Raw genomic sequence first — 25,241 nt, 5'->3', positions numbered from 1 at the left:
GAAATTTAACACCTGATGTGATGCCCAAAAGAGCTGTGCAATGCAAACAAACTGTACGGTTAAAAACTGGGAACACTTCATTACTAAAATGCAAATGAAAACAAGCATTCAGGAAGCTAGCATATCTTATATGGGATAACATATGGTAGACACCTCTGCATACTGGTTGCTATAAAACTGTTTTTTATACAAAATTATTTTTTACAGACAGTTGACTGGAAACTATTAACCCTGATTATAAACTTGCTCTGAAAGAAATATATTTATTTGATGTCTCTATGGATATTACTTTGCATATAACAACATTTGTGTATATTACTGTACTTTAGATTAGATTAGTACTAAGCTAACTGCCCTTGCAAGGCATTTTAAGCCTTGCCAATTATCCTTTGTGAGACTCAAACCCTGCACCCTATGTTTGTAAGGGCAAACACCTTAACCATTAGGACACCCTCCCACCTTATACTTTAATACAAGCTGTTGTCTTCTGTGCTGTATGAAACAGTTTAGAGAAGATGCTTAAAACATCTCAGTCTGCTTAACATCTGTTGCCTTAATTACTCAGTGTTACTTCACTAATTATTGGAAAATAATATTAATGAGCAGATGTAACTCTTTGAAATGTTCTGCATTTGTCAGTAAAATATGTAATTTTATTTTATACTAAACTGACTTTTAAATCATGTCAAGCATTTTTCATTTCCCATTGGTATGATGAATACAAAAACTTGATCCAGACATTTTAGAATATGGCCAAGAAAAGTACTATAAGCAAATCTGTAAGTACATGATACTTAAAATATAATCATAAAAGAATGTTTCCTGTACAGCAGTTAGATGTTAAATGTATATTCCAATTACTAGGGCTATTGATAGTAACATACATACAGTCATAATGCAAAGGTTCACTTAAAAACACTCACTCATTTGTATATTTGCTCTCATGCATGGATACAAAGAACACATTAATTCTCTTAACTGTTAATATACATATCAAGCACCTACTCATAATTTACAAACACATGCACACAGTTATATGTATGCACATCCATGTAAATATATTATGCATATATAAGCACATATAATATACACAAATATATAATTTGTAAATTGCAGCACCTTTTAATTATACTTCCATATTCTATTACTTTCATCTTTTCACCCATGTTATTAAATGAGTTTTAAGTTTTATAGGTTCATAGGTGTGTCCTAGACTAACGGCCCTGGAGCCTATATAAGCCTAGCCCAAGAAGATTCCCTGGCATCATGCCACCCAATATTAGTTCTCAGTGCCGTTGTCAAGCAAGGCCACTGAAGTGATCCCAGGGGTGAACTTCTTATTGCCCATCCACTCATCAAGATTTCTCTTAAAGAGGGCCAGTAAAGTGCTCTGCTTGATGTGAATGGGAAGTTTGTTCCAGAGTATAGGAAGTCTCTGGGTTAGGAACCTGTCACTCCAGCATGTTTTGTTTATTGTGGTAATTAGGTTTAGGTCCCTGGAGCATGTGGCATGGAGGGATTTGGATTTCTTTAGGTGTAGCATATCTAGCAGCTCTGGGTCAGACATGCCTTTGTAGGTCAAGCAGAGATCGCCTCTAAGTAGGCAATAAGAGACAGAGTATAGCTGGAGTTTTTTGAGTCTGTCCAGATAAGGCATGTGTCTAAGGCCTAAGATCTTCTTAGTGAGGTATTTTTGTGGCCTTTCCAGTTGTTTTAGTGAGGTACATACTAAATGGGGCATTATATTCTATAATAGGTTTAATGAGGGACGAGTAGAGAGGCATTATGACCTCTTTCTTCCTGGATGAGAAACCTTTTGTAATGAGATGTGCCACATAGAAGGGTTTTCTGACTACAGTGGCAATGTGGTTATCAAAGGAGAAGTTTCTTTAACCCTGTGTACCCAGGTCTGTTATCACACCTTTGGTGTTTAGTGGACTACCTTCTATGTGGTAGTTCATGGGCACCGAATTTTTCCCAAAGGGAATGACAATGAACTTTTTGACAGTGAGCTTAAGGCCAAGGTTCTGGCGCCTGTCATTGGCGTCAGTGAGGCCTTTTTGTAGAATGTCTACACCAGTTGGAGAATCAATAATGGCTCCCAGTTTCCAATCATCTGCAAACTTGGTCAGCCAGAGTCCCTTTGTGTTGGCTTGAACTTCAGAGAAGTAGATGCCAAATAGGAGAGTACCTAGGACAGATCCCTGTGGGACATCACTTGTCACTGGTCGGTAGTCAGATTTAGAGTCTGCTACTTTCACAGTGTGGGTTCTAGCAGTGAGCCAGTTGGCAAACCATCTTATGACATAGGGGTTTATGCCTAGTTTAGTGAGTCTATCTATGATTCCTGAGTGAGGGATTATGTCGAATGCCTTGGCAAGATCTAGGTAGGCTGTGTGAACTACCTTGCCCTCATCCACAGCTCTGGTTACAGACTCGAAGAAGTCTATCAGGTTGAGCAGGCATGATCTACCTTTCACAAACCCAAGCTGTGTGGGGTCCAGGGTTTGGAAATTCCCTATGTCCTTATTTATAAGGTCCATGATGATGCACTCCATAGCCTTACATATCAGACTCATCAGACTAATGTGGAGGTAGTTCCCAAGGTCTGTAGTCGCTCCCCCTTTGTGGAGTGGGATGACCACAGCAGTGTGCCATTCAGTAGGAACAAAGCCTGAAATGAGGCTGTGATTGAACAGGGTACTCAGGTGTGGTGCCAGTTCACTTTGTAATTCATGTAGAACACAGCCAGGGGTATTATCAGGTTCCATGGAAGCTGTATTCTTGGCTTTGGACAGTGCGTTTTTTACCTCTGTAGCTGTGATAATAGGGACTTGGCATTCCTCGGGTATTGTGATAGGCCTTTTAGGGGGTGAAAGGGGAGTAAAGTTCGCACTGAACCTGTCGGCCAATATGTTGGCAATATCAGTTGGTTCTGTATATGTACTGCCATTGTGCTGTAACTCAGAGCAGATCTGAGTATTGCCGTGTAGATTCTTGACATAACTATAGAATGCCTTGTGGTTGTCTTTAGAATATGCATAAATTTTGTTTTCATAGCTAGCTTTAGAGGATTTGGTGATGAATCTCAGTTTTCTGCTGAGGCTAACAAGGGAGTTTTTCCAGTCTTGGGAATTCACGCTTTTCTGCAGCATTTTGTTTCCTTCTGTTGTAGAGTTTATTTATGGTGGGGGACCACCAGATTGGCTTCCTTTTTTTGGAGAAGAGCATCTTGGTTCTATTTGGCATGGCCCATTCCATGCACTTGTGTATGTGCTCATACAGTGCATTGGTGTATGATTCAGCAGTCATGCACCTATTTTCCATTTGCATGGGTGTCATGAAGTTAGCCACCTCTGTTTTTTAGAATCCCAAGTTTTTTTATGATGGTTTCCTTTGGGGGGGATGTGGATATCCTTGGGGATTAGCTTGTGGTCAGATCTGACCAGAAAGGAGTTGACTACTGGTGTAGAGCATCAGTCGCCCATGTTAGTAATGACCAAGTCAAGGATGTTTCTACCCCTGGTGGGGATAAGAATGAGTTGGTCCAGGGCATTGGAATTAATGAATTCCAGAAAACATTGAGCAAGTGCGTTGGTACATGAGTAATTTTCCCAGTTAATGGAGGGGTAGTTAAAGTCTCCCAGGATAAGGGTATTGGGTTGTACCCTAATATTTTCCAGTGTGTTTAGGAATGTGGAGTGGGAGTCTTGGGGCATGGTGGGGGATCTATAGCAGGCTACAACCTGGATTGCAGTTTTACCCAGTGTTAGTTGCACCAGGAGTATCTCTGATGCCTTATGTTGGGCTACTAGTCTGGAGGTGTGCATATCCTTTATGAATATGGAGACACCACCACCTTTAGTGCTTCTGTCCAGGTTTAGGGGCCAAAATGTGTGGTATGAATTATAGCCTGGTAGTACTGGGGTGCTCTATGGAGCCTTGATCCAGGTCTCAGTCACTGCACAGCTGTCAATGTTCTCCATTTTTAAGGAGTGTTTTGAGCGAGTGCATTTGGAGATTTAGACTTCTAGCATTGAGTAGCATAACCCTCAGATTTTGTTTGCTTGTAGCTATTATGGTGGTAATTTTGTCTTCAGGACATTGCCTAAAAAGGCACTATAGGGGTGGCAAGAGCCTTGGCCAGTATACGGAATCCTTGGGGTGACAGGTGCAGGCCATCTCTGGTGAAACATCGAGGTCTGTCAATCATGTTATCTCAGCCAGACAGATACTGGATCCCCTTAGAATGACACCAGAAACTTAGCCAATTGTTGAAGTCAGTCATTTTCTGCTTGTACTGTAGTATAATTCTGGGTGATGGTAGGATGCTATTCAGAGGTAGGGTCATACCTGCCTGGGCTACAAAATCCAAGAGCTCCTCTATGTCTCTTTTCATGTAGTCCAGGGAGGTACATCTCAGGTCATTCACACCAACATGGACAATGACAGAGTCATATTTGTACCTGTTGTGGAGTGACCTAAGTGCGTGCATTATGTGGTGGATCCTGGCACCCGACAGGCAGCTAACCGTAACTTTCTCCTTATTCAACCTAGCGAGTGGGACATCAGTGTGCCTTACTATTGAGTCACATATGACTAGTGTATTGAGTGAGTTGTTTTGCCTTATGGGCTTTGGTTGAGTGGCACACTGTTTATGTGAGCTATGTGTCTCATAGTTTGTGCTGGGATGTGGTGGTTGTTTGTGTTTCTGCCTCGGAGATCTCTGTTGTTTGGGTAGATTTTTATTGAGAGCCTCCATGAAAGTAGGTGTGTGTTTTGTGTTACTATGTGAGGGTTGTGGTGGTGTAAGTTCTGGAGGGCTATGTGTTGAATGTGATGTGGTGCAGGTGTTAATCTTCTCCTCTTGACTGGCTAATCCAGTCTTGGCTGGAGAATGCTTGGCTTCCAATTTGGCTATATATGTGCATCTCTCACAAGTCATAGTTCCAGGAGGTAAGAGGAGTGGGTTGTCTGTGTACATGAGGCAGTTGGTACATTGTCTCAGGATGCCCAAGTTTACCAGGTTGACAGGAGAAAGCACAGGGAACTGACCTTTAGAAATGCCTGGATATGAGATCAATATATTAAGTATTGAAGCCTTTTACAGGAAAAATGTCACTCAAAGTGTCTGAGTCTGTACAGAGCACTGCCAAACACTTGAGGGGAAACTAATACATAGAGCCTGAAATAATTAAGGATGAAGTATTTAGGCAGATATTCTAAAGTCAGGAAGAAATTAAGCAGTACTTACTGAAAATAAAGAATTAGCTTGTCAAGAATGATGAAAAGAGGGGAGTCGCATGAATGGCTACTGCCTGGCTACTACTAATGCTGGTCTCAGCACAGCTTCACTCTGTTGGGATACAATACTCCTTTGCTTCTTCTCTCACCAGAAGCAAAATGTTAGCACCAATCCCAAGAAGAGAAGCAGGCCACGGCCTGTTTGGTGATCCACAATCTTGTTCCAGATGTTGCAAGGGTCTGCAGGCTTGTAGCCTTTTTCTGATAGATGCCTCCAATAGCAACCAGACCAATCAGGTAAGTTAAGCACAGACACTCACTCTCCAACCAGAAAGAGTCAGGAATCAATGCACTCTGCTCCTACTCTCACCAGGATCAGAATATAAGCACAGATTCCAAGCTGTCACCTATAAAGCAGTTATTAAGCTTTCTGGTGATCAGCAGTCTCTAGGAAATAATGTAACTGCACTCCTTCTCTTACCAGGAGAAAACAGAAGCACTAATCACATGATGACTACTGAGAGGCAAAATGTGGGCTCTCCAATAACTGATGGTCTTGCAATAGATGCTTAAAGGTAAGATGAAAAAAATGGTTTATCCTAAACACTAGAGAAGTTAGATGTGAAAGTAGGTAACTTAAGTTTTACCTGTCTAAAAAGTGGAGAGTCACTATTTTTAAAACAGCAAGATAGATTGAAAGGGGGTGGTTACTTTTTTATTCTGGTACTATGGAATACAGTAGGATACCCAATAAATTTAAATAGTTGAAGGGGAGTGATTTCACAAAATGATAATTTTTGTTTACTCACACCAACTAGTAAAAGCAGAGAGGAAATGAGACATATGATCAAATTAACACAAGGGGCAGGCAACTAGAAAGACAGTGGTGTTTAAGAACACAGCAGTAATCAAGTGGGAGGGTGGGAAAATTTCTCTCTAACTCACAAGAGACAGAGCTGTAGTGTCTTTTCAAGTTTTAATATGCAGTTAAAAGCAGAATACAAGTAAAACACAGTGTAAAGAAAACAAATCACAGTATACAAAATAGAAAAAGGCAATAAAGCTATACAGACTATAAAAAATAAAAAGCAAACCAACCTTTCCCTCTCAGCAAACTACAGTAGAGTCTGGATGAGCCTTTCCAGTAAACCTCTGAAATGTTTTCTTTTACCACTTAAATAGAAGGTTTAGTTCCTAGCTCCACCCCCTCAGTTCACAGATGATTAACCTTAACTGACCTCTTCTAACTTATGTGTGACTCCTTTATTGACCTGTTCTAATTTCTCTCTGACTCACAAGAGACAGAGCTCTGGTGTCTTTTCAAGTTTTAATATGCAGTTAAAAGCAGAATACAAGTAAAACACCGTGTAAAGAAAACAAATCACAGTATACAAAATAGAAAAAGGCAATAAAGCAATACATAATGTATTGGTGTTATGATTTATATAGGTTAATGTGTTATAGGTATTGCCAGTTTTATTTATTTCCTCCATATAAATGCTTAAATACTAGGAAATTTATAGTATTCTCTATAGTAGGATTAATTAGATGAAATGACTATATAAAATGTCTTGATCAAATACAGAAATTTGAAATGCATTATTTCTGGGATATTTTTGATAAATTCAGAAATACATAATCCCCCGGGATTCATGAAGCTTGCGCCAGGTGCAGGCGTAGCTTCGGCGTTCTAACACCAAAGATGGCCACCGAGCAATTCAGGTGCGAGCTGTTCCCATGTGCACTACCTGCATACGCTACACCCGCACAACTCCTGAGCCTTGTATGCTAATTACCCCATGTGCAGCAGTGTAGCATGCAAATGAAGGTATGTAGCGATTCAGGAAGTGGTGCAGGCATAGTGTAAGCATGTAGAAATGTAAACCGTAGAAAACGGTTTACATTTTTGCAAGCATAAAATTGGAGCTATGGCAGCCGACCAAACACATGTATTATATTGTTAATATACAATGTACAAAATATAAAATTAACATTTAATATATATAGTCTCACTATCACAACGTGGAAGTGCAGGGCAGCGGTGCGCAAAGGGGATCGCAAGGAATATATAAAAATATAGAATAAAACCACAATGAAACACAAATCACTATTTCCCCATAATAGTCAATGGCAGGCATGCTACACCATACTCATGGCGCAAGGGTTGCTAAGGGGCAGTGACAGTGTTATGCGCAGTAGCTAGGAATTAATAGGCAATGCCACGCAAATGAGAGGAGTAATAGTGAATCGCAGATTTCCCGCTGGTGTAAGGATGCACCTCACAGAGTAGCGTTATAACATCAAGGTGAGCCCTTGAGATAAAGATGACATCAAGAGAGGGGTGTGTTCCATTGCTGTAAGCACATTGGAGCATTGCTAAACCGGTCTGCCCCTAGCTAGGCAAAGCTGCAGGATAGGGGTGTGTCAAATTGCCCATAGCTATGCTTAGCTGAGAGTACACAAGTTAACCGAGTATGCATGTGAAAGGAGATGGAAACGCACGTAAACCCGGTAAATGGGTGTGCATGGAGCACACTGCAGCTGAAACAGGAAGGATATAGGAAAGAAATAAGGAAATTCTGTAGCAGTGAAATTGGAGTACAAATGACTAATTAACACTTAGGAGCCTGCAGTGGGCCATTGACAACAGCTAACAAGGCTTCAAGCAGCTACCTGCAGAACAGGGAAGGGGAGGGGCTGTACTACAAAGAAAACAGCAAAGTGTCAAAGCAGAACAAAGGCGATATGCAGTATATCAGCTACAAGACACATTTCACCATGACTGGGTAGGGAAAGTACAAAACAAGAAAGATGGCAGGTGGATGCATGCCCGATAATTGGAGGGGATCCAGGTCTAAAAGTGAATTAAAGGGCAACAGATTAATCAAGGCAGGCAAGTAGATCTCCACAGTAAAGGCACCCCACTTGCAGTACTCATTGCAAAACTCATAATTAAGACACACAGCAGCTGGAATAGCTCATACACACCCACTTACATCAGCAGCATCCATAGCACAATACTATAAAGTTTGAAAGCACCTCACACACATTTATGTATTCCCATACACTCTGCACCAGTGGTGTATACAGATGGGGAACTTTTATTATGTACATGTTAGGGGCTGCCATAGCTTTGATCCACCAGCATGTGTTGGAGACTGAAGGTGGTGTGGAGAATGATGCACACAACCACCGCAGGCACCAGAGGAGGAGGAGAGTGTTCAGACACAGGGTAACCTACCAGGGGCTACATGATCTGGAGATAGTAGAGCATTACAGGGTGGACAGGGACACCCTACAGCAACTTGTGGAGCTGTGCCAGCCACACCTTAGAGCCAGAGCAAACAGAGGGGAACCCATCCCAGTGGATACGAAGGTATGTGTAAGCCTGAGAATACTAGCTACAGGTACCTTTCAAAGACCAACTGGGGATATCATGGGTATCTCACAGGTATCAGCATCCAGGGTACTACACCAGTTCCTGAATGCCATGTTACCACATGCCAATGAGCACATATACTTCTCCTGAATGTAGGAGGAATTGGCCAGCAATATGCGTCTCTTTCACCATGTGGCAGAATACCCAGAGGCACTGGGTGCAATAGACTGCACGCACATACATGTCAAGTCACCACCTGGTGAGCAGGGTAGGTGCTACATAAACCGCAAGGGATACCCCTCCATCAACTGCCAGGTCATGTGCAATGCCCAGGGCATTATCATGGATGTGTGTGCTGGCAGCCCTGGAAGCTATCACGACTCCCACATCTGGCATGCCTCACAGTTGTATCGGTTATTTGCCAGGGGGGACATCTCAAATGGCCACCTGGTGGGGGATGCTGGCTATGCATTGGAACCGTGGATGATGACTCCCATCAGAAATGCACACGCACCCATGCAGGAACGCCATAATGATGCACACACACAAACCAGAATCATCATAAAGCAAGTGTTAGGGATGCTGAAATCACGGTTCCGTTGCTTGGACATCTCTGGTGGAGCCTTGCAATACTCTCCAGGCACATGAGCCCACATCTTCATAGTGAGTGCCATGCTACACAATATGGTCCTGTGGAAACAGCTGCAGCAGGGACAGAATGGTGAAGGCCCTCACAGCCCACCACCATTGCCAAGGGCCCCACAGGCACAGAGGTACTCAGACCACAAACACCCTGAGCCAGCCCCAGTAGGCAGATGGAGGCGTGTCCAGTATGCCCAAGCCTTGGCAAAGAGGGAACGTATAGCTCATACACTGACAGTGCAGGCACCTAGGGACTGACACCTTTTTCCACCTGCACACACAATAAAATGGATGGTACACACACACAAGACTACCTGTAACTTGTCATGTAGAGGCAGTCTAATGTGTGCATCCAACATAGGCAGCCCTCAACTATTGCATACACAACAGCCACTGGCACAAGGTAAGTCAACACCTGAACAGTAAATTAAGCTATCAGCATATGCAGATACTGTATGTATAGATTCATAGGTAGGTACTTGGCCAACTGCCAAAGGCCATTCATAAGGCCAGCCAAAATGTGTCAGCTTTTGCCACCCCATTGATTCATTAACCATCCCTCTGTGGAGCAGAGCCAATGGCGGGATCCCCGGAGTGCATCTACTGTTTCCCATCCACCCTTCAAGGTTTTTATTGCAGAGTGTTAGTGAGGTGCTCGGTATAATGTAGTTAGGGATATTGTTCCAAAGTATGGGGAGTGTCTGTGACAGGAAGCTGTCCCTCCAGCATCTTCCGGATATTGTTGTAGCAAGGTCAGCTCACTACAGTGTGTGGCTCACTGTGACATGGATTCCCATAAGTGGAGCATATCCATCAAGCCTGAGTTCGACATGGCTGTTGGCCAGTGGAGATCATCTCTGGGTAAACGAGATGCCACTGAGTAAAGCAGGAGTTTATTCAGTCTGGCTGCATAGGCCATATGTTGGAGGCCAGTATTCCCCTTGGTGAGGTACATTCGTGGACCCCCCAGCTGTTGGACATGTCCTCTGAGGTACAGCCCACATCGGTTATTATACCCTATGATGGGACTGATCAGTGATGAGTAAAGGGGCACTATAACCCCAGTATGTCTAGATGGGAATCCTTTAGTAATCAGATGGCTTACACAGAAGGATGTCCTAACTACTGTGGAGATATGATTGTCAAAGGAGAGATCACTATCGACCTTAGTCCCCAGTTACCCCATTACCTCACCTGTATTAAAGTGGCTGCCGCTCATGTGTTAATATGTAGGTGCCAATTCCACAATGGAATGACCATGCACTTAGTGTCACTTGGCTGGAGGCCATGTCATTGGCACCCTGTGATGTTCTCTGTGAGGCCCCTTGAGGGATGTCTGTGTCAGCTGGACTATCAATCATGGCTCCCAGTTTGCAGACATTGCCAAACATGGTCTTCTGTAGTCCACCTGTGTTTGCCTGTACATCTGAGATGTATATGCTAAACAGTAAGGCTCCCAGGACTGAGTCCTGTGGGACACCAGTCGTGACTGTTCAAAAGTTGGGGAGACTGCTAGTTGTACCATGTGGGTTCTGTGTGTAAGCCTGTTGGCAACCCAACCTGTGATGTATAGGTGAATGTACAGGCTGGTGTGTTTATCAATAATACCTGAGTGTGGCATGGTGTCAAAAGCCTTGGTGAGGTCCAGGTAGTATGTGTGAACCACCTCCCCCCATCATCTAACATCTTGGTGACTGTATGTAAGACGTCAAACTGGTTCAGTAGGCATGAACTGCACTCAGCCAAGTTGACCTGGGTTGGGTCACATGTTCGAAGGTTACCAATGTCATTGTTAATGACTGCCATGAGGATGCGAACCATACCATTGCAGACCAGGTTAGTCAGGCTTATGAGGTGGTAATTACCATGGTCAGTTGTGATTTCACCTTGATGGAGTGGAATAACCGTTGCCACGTGCCATTGTATGGGCATGTAGCCTTTGGAGAGGCTGAGGTAGGAATGCTTAATTAGGTGGGGGGCAGGTTGTCTTGTACAGTTTGCAAGATGCAGTCTGGGTCAACATCTGCCTCCATTGACACTGTGTTCTGCTTTTTGAGAAGGCCATTTTCACCTGTGTGTCTCTGATGGTTGGGATACTGTACCTTTCAGGTAGTGTTGTGGGCTCTTTAGGTTGTGAAGTATGCACTGAATGTATCTGCAAGGATGTTGATGATATCAGTAGGGTCAGCATTTTTTGTGCTATATTTCACTGGCACAGTGCAAATCTGTGTCACCACATAGATCCTTGACATGGCTAAAGAAGGCTTTCTGGTTATCTTCCAAATCCTTGCGTATTCTCCTGCTGATGTTAGCCTTGGATGATGTCATGAGGGACCTACGTATCATGCTAATAGTGGTCATGGATGTCTGCCCTTCATGGGATTTGCTGTGTGTCTGGAACACTGTCCTACTTCTGTAGTATAGCCTGTTTATTGCAGAGGTCCACCAGACTGGTGTCCTTGTCTAGGAGGAGTGAGTCTTGGTTTACCAGTGATGGCACGATCCATACATCTGTGTAGGTGCTTATAGACTGCATTTGTAAATCTGTCTGTATCTTGAGCAGTGTTTCCCCTTAGCATGAGGGCTGTGAAACCCCCCACCCCTGTCACTAGTAGTGTAAATTTAGTTGTAGGAAAGGTATACACTGTGGTGTCCGTGGGTACGGGAGATGCTAGGGTGTGGAAACAGTTAATAGTTCATGGTCAGATCTAACCAGGGACCGGTTAACCTCCGTTGTGGTGCACCTGTTGCCCATGTTGGTGATGACCACATCTAGTAGTTTCCACCCCACGTTAGGGAGGTTACCACCTGATACAGGGCATATGAGGTGATACATTCCAGGAAGCACATTTATCATGCTGCCCCACTAACCTGGAGGCGTAGGTATCCCTGATGAATATGGATACAGCCCCTCTATGTCTGTCAGTCCATGTTCTGTGGCTGAAGTGTGTGGTATGGGTTGTAGTCTGGTAGTGCTGGTGTGCTCTCAGGAGCCTTAAGACAGATTTCAGTTTATGCACAGATGTTGATGTTGTCCATCCTGAGGAGTGCTGTGAGTGCATGCATGTTGTGATCACAACCTTTGGTGTTGAGTAGCATAATCCTCATTGAATCTGCTATTGTGCTGTTTAGGGAGCTGGTATTCATCTTCGAGACCCTCCTAAATAAGGCAACATAGGGGTGCTAATAGCCTTGGCCAGTATTCCAAAGTGTAAGGCTGACACATAGGCCGGTATGGAATCATTGCATGCATGTTCCCCATCTGTTCTTGTTTTTCATCTTCACTGTAGGTAACTTACTGGTAAGCAATATAAAGCCTTGAACTTATACAAGTCTTCTAGCTTCCAAGATAGGCTTTTGGAGTGACTAAGTATCAGTGTTCTGTATGTTCTTGCTGTACTCAACTGTTTCCTGACTACATGGTGAGTTCTCACTATATATTGTGATCTGAAGGTCTGTTTATTCACATATTATGGCTGTGATGGCCTGCATGTTAGAGGTTCACAGATAGCCTACTACCTATCTGCTCAAGGGCAATTAGAAGCATAGCAACAGTGTGTTGGCCTTCCCTGCACCATTGATGAAGTAACTGAGCCTCTGTCAAGCATAGCCAATGAAGCAATTCCAGGCAGAGTTGCTGGAAGCTGTTGAAGACTGGGGTTATGGGGTGATAGGGGCACTTAGTGATCTAAAGAGGGCATATTAATGTGGCAATTCAACACTATTCAATTCCCCCAACAGGTCTTGCAGCTATCAAACTGGACAGGCTCCCCCAACCCCTGGCTGTATGGTTTTGGGACACATGATCCAGGGGGTGTATAGTCTGTTACCCATTCACACAACAAGGTTTCCCTTGAAGTGTGTCAGTGAAGGGCTAAGCCTAATGTAGTTAGGAATGTAATGGATTGTCTCACAGTACATTTTGTTATATGTTGTTATTTCAAGAGTACATGAAGCCCAGTGAGTTTGGGGGCTCCCGCCCTTTGCTTATCCTAGCTTACACATAGAAATCATCTAAATAGGAAATACGTAGAAGCAACGTTAATGTCAACAGTGTAATGGTTACAGCATCCGCATAGTATCTGTGTATTCGAGGTTACAATCCCGATAAAGGCAGGGATGTTTATCATGTGCAAAAGTATACCTTAACCACAGCTTGCATATATAGGTAGTAATCGTCTGTATAATAAACATTCGAATCACCTATACAAACCCATGCGTGCAGGAGAGTACAGTCAACAGAGAATGTAATGTTATGTCAGCAAATAGTGAGATGTTACATCACTGACATGTATATATCTGGAGTAGTTACCGGATGTGGACGTGTTTGCGTGCACAAGTTATACATTGCAAAGTTTGTTTAACTGTGTTTAACCGCTGCTATAATGTCACACAAACACTTTAAAACATGCTTACAACTGCTTAAATGAGCCTTATTCTACAGTAAAAAACATTCGTAAAGCATCACATGTGTCGAACCCTGGACCATGCACACTAGAGTCATGGGACGTACCACTAAGCCATCTGAGGTGTACAAATGTTTCATGGTCTTGAGACTACACCTTATACCATATGCATTTCACTGTAATGATCACAAATGGGACAGGGACTTTGTGTACATATGTACAGTACATTGTAATGTACTGTAGTTTGTGAACCAGCACATTCCAGTTTACAGATATATTACTGTTACAAACTAATATGAAATATATATATATATATATATATATATATATATATAAAACTGATGCCTGCACATATATATATATATATATATATATAGGTTCATAGGTTGGTACTAGGCTATCGGCCCTACGGCCTATGCAAGCCTAGCCATAACAATTCCCTGGATATTTCTTCCCACAATATTTACTTCTCCGGGCCCCTGTCTAGCAGGGCGACTGACATGATCCCCGGGGTGAATATATATATTATACAGTTACATCAATAGCCATATATATATATATATATATATATATATATATATATATATATATATATATATAAACATCTATGAACACACTTCGTGACACAGAAGCACTCTAAAGGAAGTGGAGTGTACACAAAACACATGCAGCTCTGGTATTATAACAATTAATATTAACCTAATTCACCATAGAAGGGCTGGTTGTTGTGTATGTGAAGATTGGGGTGGGGAGGAATGATGGGTAATGCAATCATGCATCAAGGAGGGCCTGGGTCTGATGTCCAATAAGTAAACTGGACGGGCATACATGGAGTACTGGGATAATATAAAAATGACACAAAGCAAGAACCTTACTTATTCATAATGCACCCTGTCATGTCACATTGCAACACCTACTTTCACAAACATATGAACATTAACATGTATCAGACATATGTACGCCAACTGACTGTCACATTTGTTTTCAGTACTCAGGAATGTCTGTAGTACAATGTATATTCTAAACACCATAACATTCATACATATCTCTGATGCCTTAGTGGTAAAGTCAGTGACTGTGGTGTTCAAGACCTGCAAGGGCTGTTAGGTTATTTTGAGGGCCAGAATAAGGGCTTTTGGATGCAGGTGGATTAAAGCACTCTTAAGCTGTTGTAAGCGGGTTTCCACATGTTTGCACGACGGTAAGTGGCACTGAAACACTGTAAATGGAGAAGTGCTTCACACATTTGACCTTTGCTTAACGTCACGCAGACCACGGACAAACCTGCTCACAACCGCGTAAATGTGCGTTATTCACACTTTCCCTACCAGTGCTTACTCTGAGAGGTAAAATAATAACACCTTCCAGGAGTAGAACCTGCAACCATGTACTCCATCCTCAGAGTAACCTAAGACTAAGCTACCTGGGATGTACCTATCCCAGTTGTGTATGCAGGCAGGTTAAAACACAAAAGGGAGGAATGTGTTGAAATAGGACAACCCGCCATGTACCCAATTAAAGGTGTATGCTCATATATATGTATATATATATATATATATATATATATATATATATATATATATATATATATATAGAGAGAGAGAGAGAGAGAGATACATAGAGACATGTCGATATATACAGGTCTACATATATATGTAGATATATAGATAGGTTAAAAACATCTACACATCTATGGAGGTACAGATAAATGTATGCAATAATGTATATATCTATATACATACACACACACGTATATATATATATATATATATATATATATATATATATATATATATATATATATATATATATATATACACACACACATACATACATGTCTGTAGACAGCATCCGAAGTGGTCATATCTGAGTATAACATAGAACATAGCAATCACACATTCCACCCCCTCCAAACAATATGAACATAACATATGAAGAGTATATGCCAATACACTATTAGAAATATGTTCTATGGACACAGTCACCAACACAACTGCAATGACTGCAAATATCCATGACAGAATATACAGAGACAGCTTTCATTTTGCAAATCTTTATTACATTCCGATGTATTTCCAAAAGGATTCAAGGATTAACAGTACCTGAATGCTATACAGGAAGCATTTAATAGTGCCTTAATGAATCAGCCTGTAATTACCATAGTATTAGTCCGCTAAGGGATAGGTGTTCACATAGGGAAAGAACACCCACACACATATAGACGTTGTATAAAAGTGGTTCCTACACACCTGCATGTGCTATGTACACCCACCAACGTCTACCCCACAACCAAAATAATTACATCAATACATACTGTCATACCATAACCAATTATGCAACTACTGTACAACATCTGCTGAAACCTTAATATACCTGGACACAGACACACTAACATGGCCCTATGTGAAATAGTTGTCGTCTTACAATTGAACAGCTGCTGATGTAACAGGGTTTGTATGAACTAATCCCGCTTCAGAGGGTTGAAAGGTTCGCACACCAGGAAGTTTTACCGAGTACTGATTATTAGCACAGTATGATACACAGTAACACCAAACTAAATATGTCTGGTAAGCACACTGTAAACCCCCTAACATTTTTATGCATAGCTATGCAGCCTTGAGCTGGTCAAACAACCTGGCCAGACTGAAACATATAGAGACGTATTAGGTACAGACAAACCCTGCACAAGTAGCAATGTTCAGAAATATAACAGCAGTACTCACATTTAGACCATCTCCTCTAGGCATTACACACAATATATTAATGTTCGTCTCCATACAGCTGTTGCAATAGATTCCAAACAAAACTTCCATGCTGTCTTCCTCACAAGTAAGGCAAAGGGACAACACCCAAGTGGAGTACTCAATTATACTCCACTGTAGCCATGGTATTGGCTAAGGCAGTAGCAGCGCAGTTGATGTGCATGTAATTAGCTACTTAGGAACACCAATTGGTTATCGGAATAGCACATGTTACTGATCTGTAACTATAAAAGGTTGCCTTGTCACACATTCAAACCATCTGTATCTACCTGTAGGACAGTACAAAACACTGAAAGACAAACAGAAAACGAGTATTACACTAGTTAATAACACCTCCGATTACTAAGATGGTATGTATAACATGTAGTATGTCTGTGTATGTAGTACCTGTACTGTAAGAATTACAGTGTAATCAATGCATATAGTGGAAATAGCTATCTTGTAGTGATGTATTATTGAGCAGTAGTAATGCTTGTAGTATTCTATGTGTGTACTGCTGTAGGTCACACGGCACACTCCACATACACCATAAGAGATGATATGGGCTTGGAACCCACCAATTTGCTTTCAGCCACTGTCAGTGTCAGGACTGGTCCAACAAGTATGTACTATAACAGGGGATAGTATATGTCGATGTATTGTAACAGTCGACATATGTACGGGTGTATAAGTAAGATGAACATGTTAAAGGTGGGCTTACCCTGCACATATGGTGCGCATTGTGGGATATTGTGCCAGTAACTGTGTAATGTACAGTATTCTAGGCAGATCTGTATTTTATTCTACATAGCAGTTCTGTTATGTTATGCAAACAGTAGTTACGTCTATTGGCAATTACAATACTCAATGACAGGATACATAGCATTAGTATTCATCTGACAGGTTAGCAGCATGATAGCAAATATAATTGGAAGAGCCAGGTAACTATCCATGCACATAACACATTTAATATCCACCTCTCTACTATCGTTTGCAAGCAATAACAGCTGTGCATGTGTACATGTTATGCAAATGTGTAGTGATCCTTGTTACAGGGCTGGGCCAAATGGCTATGTGCACACCTACATAGAGTGGATATTGAGAGTACAGACACACTGATTGAACTACCAGGTTTGTGTAGCCCAACCTCTCATTGCCAACCTAACAGCCGCCCGCACATACTGTATGTAAGGTAGTGCACAGCACTGGTAATCAAACAGGTTGCATATCATCTTTAACTCCAGTGTAACATCTGCAGTAGGAGTGTAAGATGTAGGAGACAGCTGCCCATGTGTAATAGTCACTTCATAGGTGATGTCTTACAATATCTGATTATATCCTGATCATGTTGATAGTGGCATCAGAGCCTATTGATACATGACTCTGTTTGGAGAGTGGGTGTCTGTGTCCAACAGAGCTCATGGTCCTGGTGGATATGTGAGTATATACCCAGAGAAGGAAACAGACCTGTAGATACTTGCATCATCTGTAATCAACTAACAAGATGTGATGTGCTCCTCAGAGGAGGATTGCTGCTAAAGGTAACTACAATGTTTCCGTAATAGCCAGTACTGTCTCGTCCATAACATAAATATTTACATGTGAGTATCACTGTCTAAAACATCTTCATAGGCAATACGTAAACTAAATACAGTACTTGGTACTTGTAGTACTGACTGCTCATACAGGCATGTCCACTAGTCAGCTACTGGTGTTTCCTAATGTCAGCTTTGTGTATGTGGCCATCCTGGGGGAATGTAATCTCTATGCCATGTACACTGCCAGACCCACCTAACACCATGCCCCACACATTGTTTGGGATGCAGCTACAGGGGTAAGTTGGAAGGCAGCCCAGTCTACAGCCATGACTGGACTGGACAGTCATGAGGTGTAGGTTAACACATGCAGCTCATCAACACAACCAACAAATACCCTTACCAGAACACAGTAAGGACCCCCCCCCCACACACTACCGGAAATCACACACATTCACAGACGCATCTAAGTATCTGGCCAAACAAGTGACCCCCCAAGCAGGAAGAGACAGACACCGAAATACACAAACTGTATGACATAGTTTGCATAATTGTGCCACACCTCTGAACACATGACTGGAGACATGCCCAACAGTACTCATTTGTGAATACAAACTCTAGCACTATGTTACACACTGACCTATACGAGGGCATACATACTGTCAGCTGCCTGTCTGCCATGATTAGCCACATACTCATACACTTAGACCACCTTTTGAACTATACACATGGCTTTGGCATATCCCATGTTGTTGTGCAGGACCTGTGATGCAGTAGCCTGGACTGCATGGAAACACATGTAGGAACTGTCAGGTCTTGTAGCCCATGCAGGTATGTCCTAAGGCCTGGGTAGCATTCTGCCATTGGCCAGAATGATACTGCAGTACAGGGACAAAAGGATTGTATTCCACAATTGTCTAGTGTAGTGGTGCATGTCACAGGGTATCCAGTATCTGTCATCCTGGGATAACATGGTTGACATACCATGATGCTTTGCCAGACAGGGCCTGCACCTGTCACCTCTGGGAATCTGGATACTGCCTAGGGCTCATGCTTCCCCTATAGTGCCTTCATCATGCATGGTTCAAGTGAGGGTCCACTGCTGTTACAGGGACAGCCAAGCAATAAACTGCGGGTCTCACTACACAATGATGCATGTCAGAAACACTATACGGACACACATATGTCAATCCCTAACATGGAGAACATATCTGTGCAGTGGCTGAGACATGTTTCAATGCTCCAGAGAGCACACCTGCATGATCATGTTATAACGCATACCTCACCTCTTGCCCATTATCCTTTATTGGAATACACGGGCCACAGGTGTGTCCATATTCCTGAAGGATATGTACACACCGATGCTAATTGCACTTGCATAACATCAGATGCATTATGCTGAGCAACTACCTTTGTGCTAAAGTGGAATTCAAAATGCACCTTGAAACAGATCACCCACCAGGCCGCGGATTTCCCAACTGTCATAATGTGCTGTAATGGGGAAGATTAGGTCTGAGACAGAACCATAATAATGGCTACTCTCAACTATTCCATTATGAATTGGGAAGACTCCTCATGTACCAACACCTGCGCTCAATGCATATTGGATTCCATCGACCCCACTGACCTGGATCACAGTAGTCACACAAACAGGGCTAACAGTATGCTACACATAGTTAGACTCGAATGCCAATGTTATGTTTCCTAAGAGCAGAGTGGTGAGTGCCATGGCACCCATGCAGATGGACAATGCATGTGCAAATGCTGAATCCTACACAAATGAACCTTAAGCAGTCACATATGTACAGTGACTGTGCCATTGAAACAGAGCCAGGATTCAACCCAACACAAACAAGTAGGCAAACTGGTGGTACCATGCTTTAAACTGTACCACAGAAGGTAGTAACTGTTGCAAGAGTGAACACACGAGTGTAGGTGATCCCTGGTCAGCCTCAGTAAGATGCAGATACACCATATAAAACCATGCAAAGCTACTGTGAAACTAATCATCCATATATTATGAGGACAAGCACAGAGCATTCTATAACTGTGTCATTAATCATAATGGCAACGACAAGACCTGCTGTGCTGCACAGCACTATGGCATGGGAAGTACTGCACCTACAGAAATAGCACCCGTTTATCCAGATAGGGTCTCAGAGAACCTAAACCCACTCCCACCTCCCCCCACTCCCAACAGGTACACTTAGTAATATATCCATGTACACTACAGGGCCCCTGTACTAACGACTATGCAGGTACAAGCTGCACTCTCTAAAGCCATACATACAGCTTTCATGGGACCTGTCAACATCCCAGGGTGTATCCTACAGAAATGTAAGAACATTCAGCTCTCCACATACACATCATGTTCAATCATAGCTCCATGTCAGGCTGTGTACACACTGAATGGTGCACAGCAACAGTTATCACACCCCACAAAGGGGGAGACACCATTGATAATGGGACATAGTGCACAAATACCCTGCTGAGTCTGGTCTGTATGGCCATGAACTGTGGTCAGCGTAATTGATGTACTCAGTGCAGATGTAGATGACAGTAGGGTTGATTCACACTGCATATCATGACCTTGCCAGGTCGTAGGACACCATCACCCATACTGTGTTCCAGCTACACTCAGTAAACTAGGTGTATATTCCTATGTCACAGGAGTGGTTGGCAACTGGACAGCTGGCAGAACCCACACTACAGAAGGTGTCTGATGAATACATGCACATCAAACCAGTGCCAGCCACAGTAATACAGGGGTCATTCCTGGTACTCCCCCTCTTTGTTATCTATACCACATAGACTAACACAGAAGGCATCAGCCTATTGATGTTTGAAAATGACTATGAACTAGGATCAATAGTTGACTAATTGTGTGCTGCGTTCAACATACAGAAGGGCCTTAGTGTGTCAGATGTGTGGTGTGTGATGTATGGCCACAATCTGACAGCTAAGTATTGCATTGTCATCCCCTATGTTACAAACCCTGTACCCATTAACTACCACCTAGGCAGCGGTCAACATAATGGCAACTGTGTGTATGGGATGCAGCGGGACAGTACTTCCCTTTGATAGTTACATCACCACAAAAGACAGGTAGTTGTATGTGGCACCCCTAATCATGACAGAATGCCATCCAGGAATATAGAGATAACTGCAAAGCCATATTCAACACCCAATGTGACCCATAATAGATCACATATTTCCTTTAAGGGTTATTGCCCATGTGTAGATGGCCTACACTGCTCTTCACAATCCCTAGCTGCACTATGTAGCATGCAGGCTACCCTGAATAAAGCCATGTCCAACCCAGAGGTGTTTGACATGCTACACTTAACACATCCTGATCCCAAATAAACACATACGTCATGGACATCCACCTTTCTAGTACAAGGATCACAACATGCCTGACAGATCCCTGTCCCATACACTTAACATACTCTTGCCATACTATGCATCCCTGTTCAGTGAAGCTGCACATCGCCCATCTCTGTGACATGGTGTGATGACCGCATGCCAAATATATCAGTAACCATGTGTATCAGTTCTGTGGCACTGCTTGAACTGGCCACTGAAACTTACCTGTCTGTTGCCTACAGCTAGGTAACCTGTCTGCCAAGTCTCATAAATGGCCCAGGATATATAGCCTAATAGATCACTATGACCACACATGCTATAGTTGATATCCAACCCTGCAAACACCATCAGGCTAACTATTGTCCCATGTGTTACACATGTGCAACACAGACAATACATGGCAGGATGCTACACAGCTGTACAGTGCCATGTAGATGTATATGGCAAAACACATACATGCTTGCAAGTCAGCAGGGTCACAGGTCATGTACCTAACGGCTATGTATGACTATATATGTGGCATATACACAGCATTAAGGTTGATTGCATTAATGTGAACACATCCAGGCATGTGCTGATAGGTAAAGACACCACTACAGGCAAACAGACATGCCCACGTCAAGACAACATCCACATGGTGTATGAGCAATGTCATCACATGACACACACATATATAGTGATAACATCACATCACCAGTAGGTGTCAAATGTGTGTGACTTATACATGTCAATGGTGTTAGTGTCACGTAGATTTACAAAGATGTATTTGTAATCTTAATAAATGTGATACACATGTATGTTCAGCTGTACTGCTGTACTTCTCTGTGAGTTACTGTGAACTGTCTCCATCGTTATGTCTTCCAGGTATGCCATATAGCAGACTGCTGCCATACAGCCGCTTGGAGGATGAGGTCCTCATCCCATACCTCCTCGACAACTACACGATGCTCTTCAGCCATGTGCCACAGGATGCACAGCAGCGGGATGCCCTGTGGGAGGAACTCTGCAGGAGGGTAAATGATGTTGGTGGTCACAACTGTACCTATCAGCAGGTGCGCTGACACTGCACTGACCTTATAAGATGGGCGAAACAGCGTGCTAATGCAATCGCCAGGGAACAAGGTGCAACAGGTGGGGCCACTCACCCAGCCCCCACTCACACGTACCAAGGAGCTACTGGCCAATGTGGGGACACCTACAGACCTCCATCCACAAGCTTTAGCTGGTATTGTGAAGGTGGGTGTCTCTCAACCACCAAGCCTGGAGTTGCCTGGTAAGTCACTACTGCACATAAAACACAACTATATATCACATAGTTACACGTATTACTGTACAATATGTAATGTAACATCATATGCAAGGCATGTATGCACACATGCCAACATACGTCTGCTACTCTATGCATGCACAGATGTGCATACTCCATAGTATAGTGTATTGTACTGGCTTATGTGCTAACATGGACATTGCACCCTGTAACTATCACACAGGTGTGGATAATGATCTTACTGCTGTGACACTCCTATTTAGGTACTTCTGATGTTTTGCAGTGACAGCAGCCTGTGTCAGGTGAGATTGTTATTATTTACCAGGCTTGATAATGCATGGAACATATTAATTGCATGCTATCTGCCATAACACATGTGCACATAAAGTATGGTGGTCCTGTTAATGGACACTGGTTAGACCTGCAATGCATCACACTGTTTACCTGTGTGAAACAATTGAAGACTATATGAAACACCTACACTAAACCTTCCAAACTGTCATTGCCAGATGTGTGGACAACAGTGAATACAATGGTGGAGGTGTGTTCCACTGTAGGGACAGGTACTACATATCAGCATTACACATTTTGGGAATACGAACAGTACTGTACAGAGAGCATATGCGTGCACACACAGTAAATGTTTGGAGCTGGAGTATGCCCGGCCCACAGGATACACCCTTGTGGAGTATACCCTTGCTATGAATGTCACACAATGTCATGTGCTATCAGACATGTCCATGACATGTAGTGGGCTGACTGCAACACTGCTCAACTATCATGCAAAACATGTCTCACATCCCATACATACCACCCTTTGTCTGCATAACCCTGTCATCAGTGGAGCATATGACATCTATGGGTGTATGTCATATGGGATAGCACTGACATGTGAAATAAGATGGCCATCACAACCATTGGACTGAACATGTGTACACATGGCCATGGAGGATGGCCAGAGACATGAAGTAACACACACAGTAGAAGTGATGTACATGTGTGTACACCCTGTTGTACATTGGCTCGACACAATATAACTATGGCCTTTGTGTAATGGTGATATTGCAGATGTGAAACACTAAACATCATACAAGTCTGTGCACAGCTTGTGTAGGCATAACATGAAGCCATCACATAACATGTCTTGAACATCTGGAGTGTGTCATGACATGGAAGCATTCACCTATACAGTATCCAAATACATACATGTGTTGCACAACATACACATGCATCCACATCAAGCCACATATACAGTACATTCACCTTGCTGGTGTCAGACATCACGGCCATGCCTGCTCCTCATATGTGTGAGGTACACAAATGGCATGTGGGACATAAAGTACTTGTAAGTTAGCCATGTGTGGGCATAATTGCCAGGTATCAGTAATATAGTTGCAGATGTGCAGGGGTGTCATCCGTATACCCTTCTGAGACCTGTGTCACACATTCCACATTAGGGTTTATTGTGTATACACCTCGGTGAAATGGGTCACATTCCACATTAGATATGCCAGGATCTGCCACATAACACATGCACTCAAGTCACTCCACAACAAGTACAAATATGACTCTGTCATTGTCCATGTTGGAGTGAATGTCTTCAGATGTACCTCCCTGGACTACATGAAAAGAGACATGAAAGAGCTCTCGGATCATGTGGCCCAGGCAGGTATGACTCTAGCCCTGAGTAGCATCCTGCCTTCGCCCAGAATGATACCACAATATAAGGACAAAATTATTGACTTCAACAATTGGCTAAGCTTCTGGTGTCATTCAAAGGGGATCCAGTATCTGTCTGCCTGGGACAACATGATTGACAGACCACAATGCTTTGCCAGAGATGGTCTGCACTTGTCACCCCCGGGATTCAGGTTACTGGGTAAGGCTCTTGCCACCCCTATAGTGCCTTTTTTAGGCAAAGTTCAAAGGACAAAACTACCACCGTAACAGGTACAAGCTTGCAAAATCTGAAGGTAATTCTACTCATTGCTAGAAGTCTAAACCTCAAAATGCACTCTCTCGAGGCACTCCTAAAAATGGAGAACATCGATATCTGTGCAGTAACTGAGACCTGGTTCAAGGCTCCAGACAGCACCCCTGCAATACCAGGCTACAACTTTTACCACACTTTTCGGCTACCAAACCAGGATCGAAACACTAAAGGTGGAGGAGTGTCCATATTCACCAAGGATATTCACACCACCAGGTTAGTTGCCCAACACAATGTGTCTGAAATTCTCCAGGTGCAACTAACACTAGGTAAGACTGCAATCCAAATTGTAGCTTGCTACAGATCCCCCACCATGCCCCAAGATTCTCACTACACCTTTTTAAACATACTGGAAAATATTAATATACAACCAAACACCCTAATACTGGGTGATTTCAACTACCCTGCCATTAACTGGGAAAACTACTCATGCACCAACACCTTTACCCAACGGTTCTTGGAATTCATAAATTTCAATGCCCTGGATCAACTAATCCATAGTCCCACCAGGGGCTCCAATATCCTATACCTGGTCATTGCCAACATGGGAAATCGATGCCCCACATCTATGGTCACCCGCTTGTTGGTCAGGTCAGACCATAAGCTAATCACCCTTAACATCCACATCCCACCCCCACCCCCCAGTAAGGAAACCTCCATAAAAACTTCCC

The sequence above is a fragment of the Protopterus annectens genome, chromosome 1.part1 (genome assembly GCF_019279795.1).
Source record: "Protopterus annectens isolate FY-2018-M chromosome 1.part1, PAN1.0, whole genome shotgun sequence".
In the NCBI taxonomy this organism is placed as follows: domain Eukaryota; kingdom Metazoa; phylum Chordata; order Ceratodontiformes; family Protopteridae; genus Protopterus; species Protopterus annectens.
Note: the sequence above shows the minus strand (reverse complement) of the source record.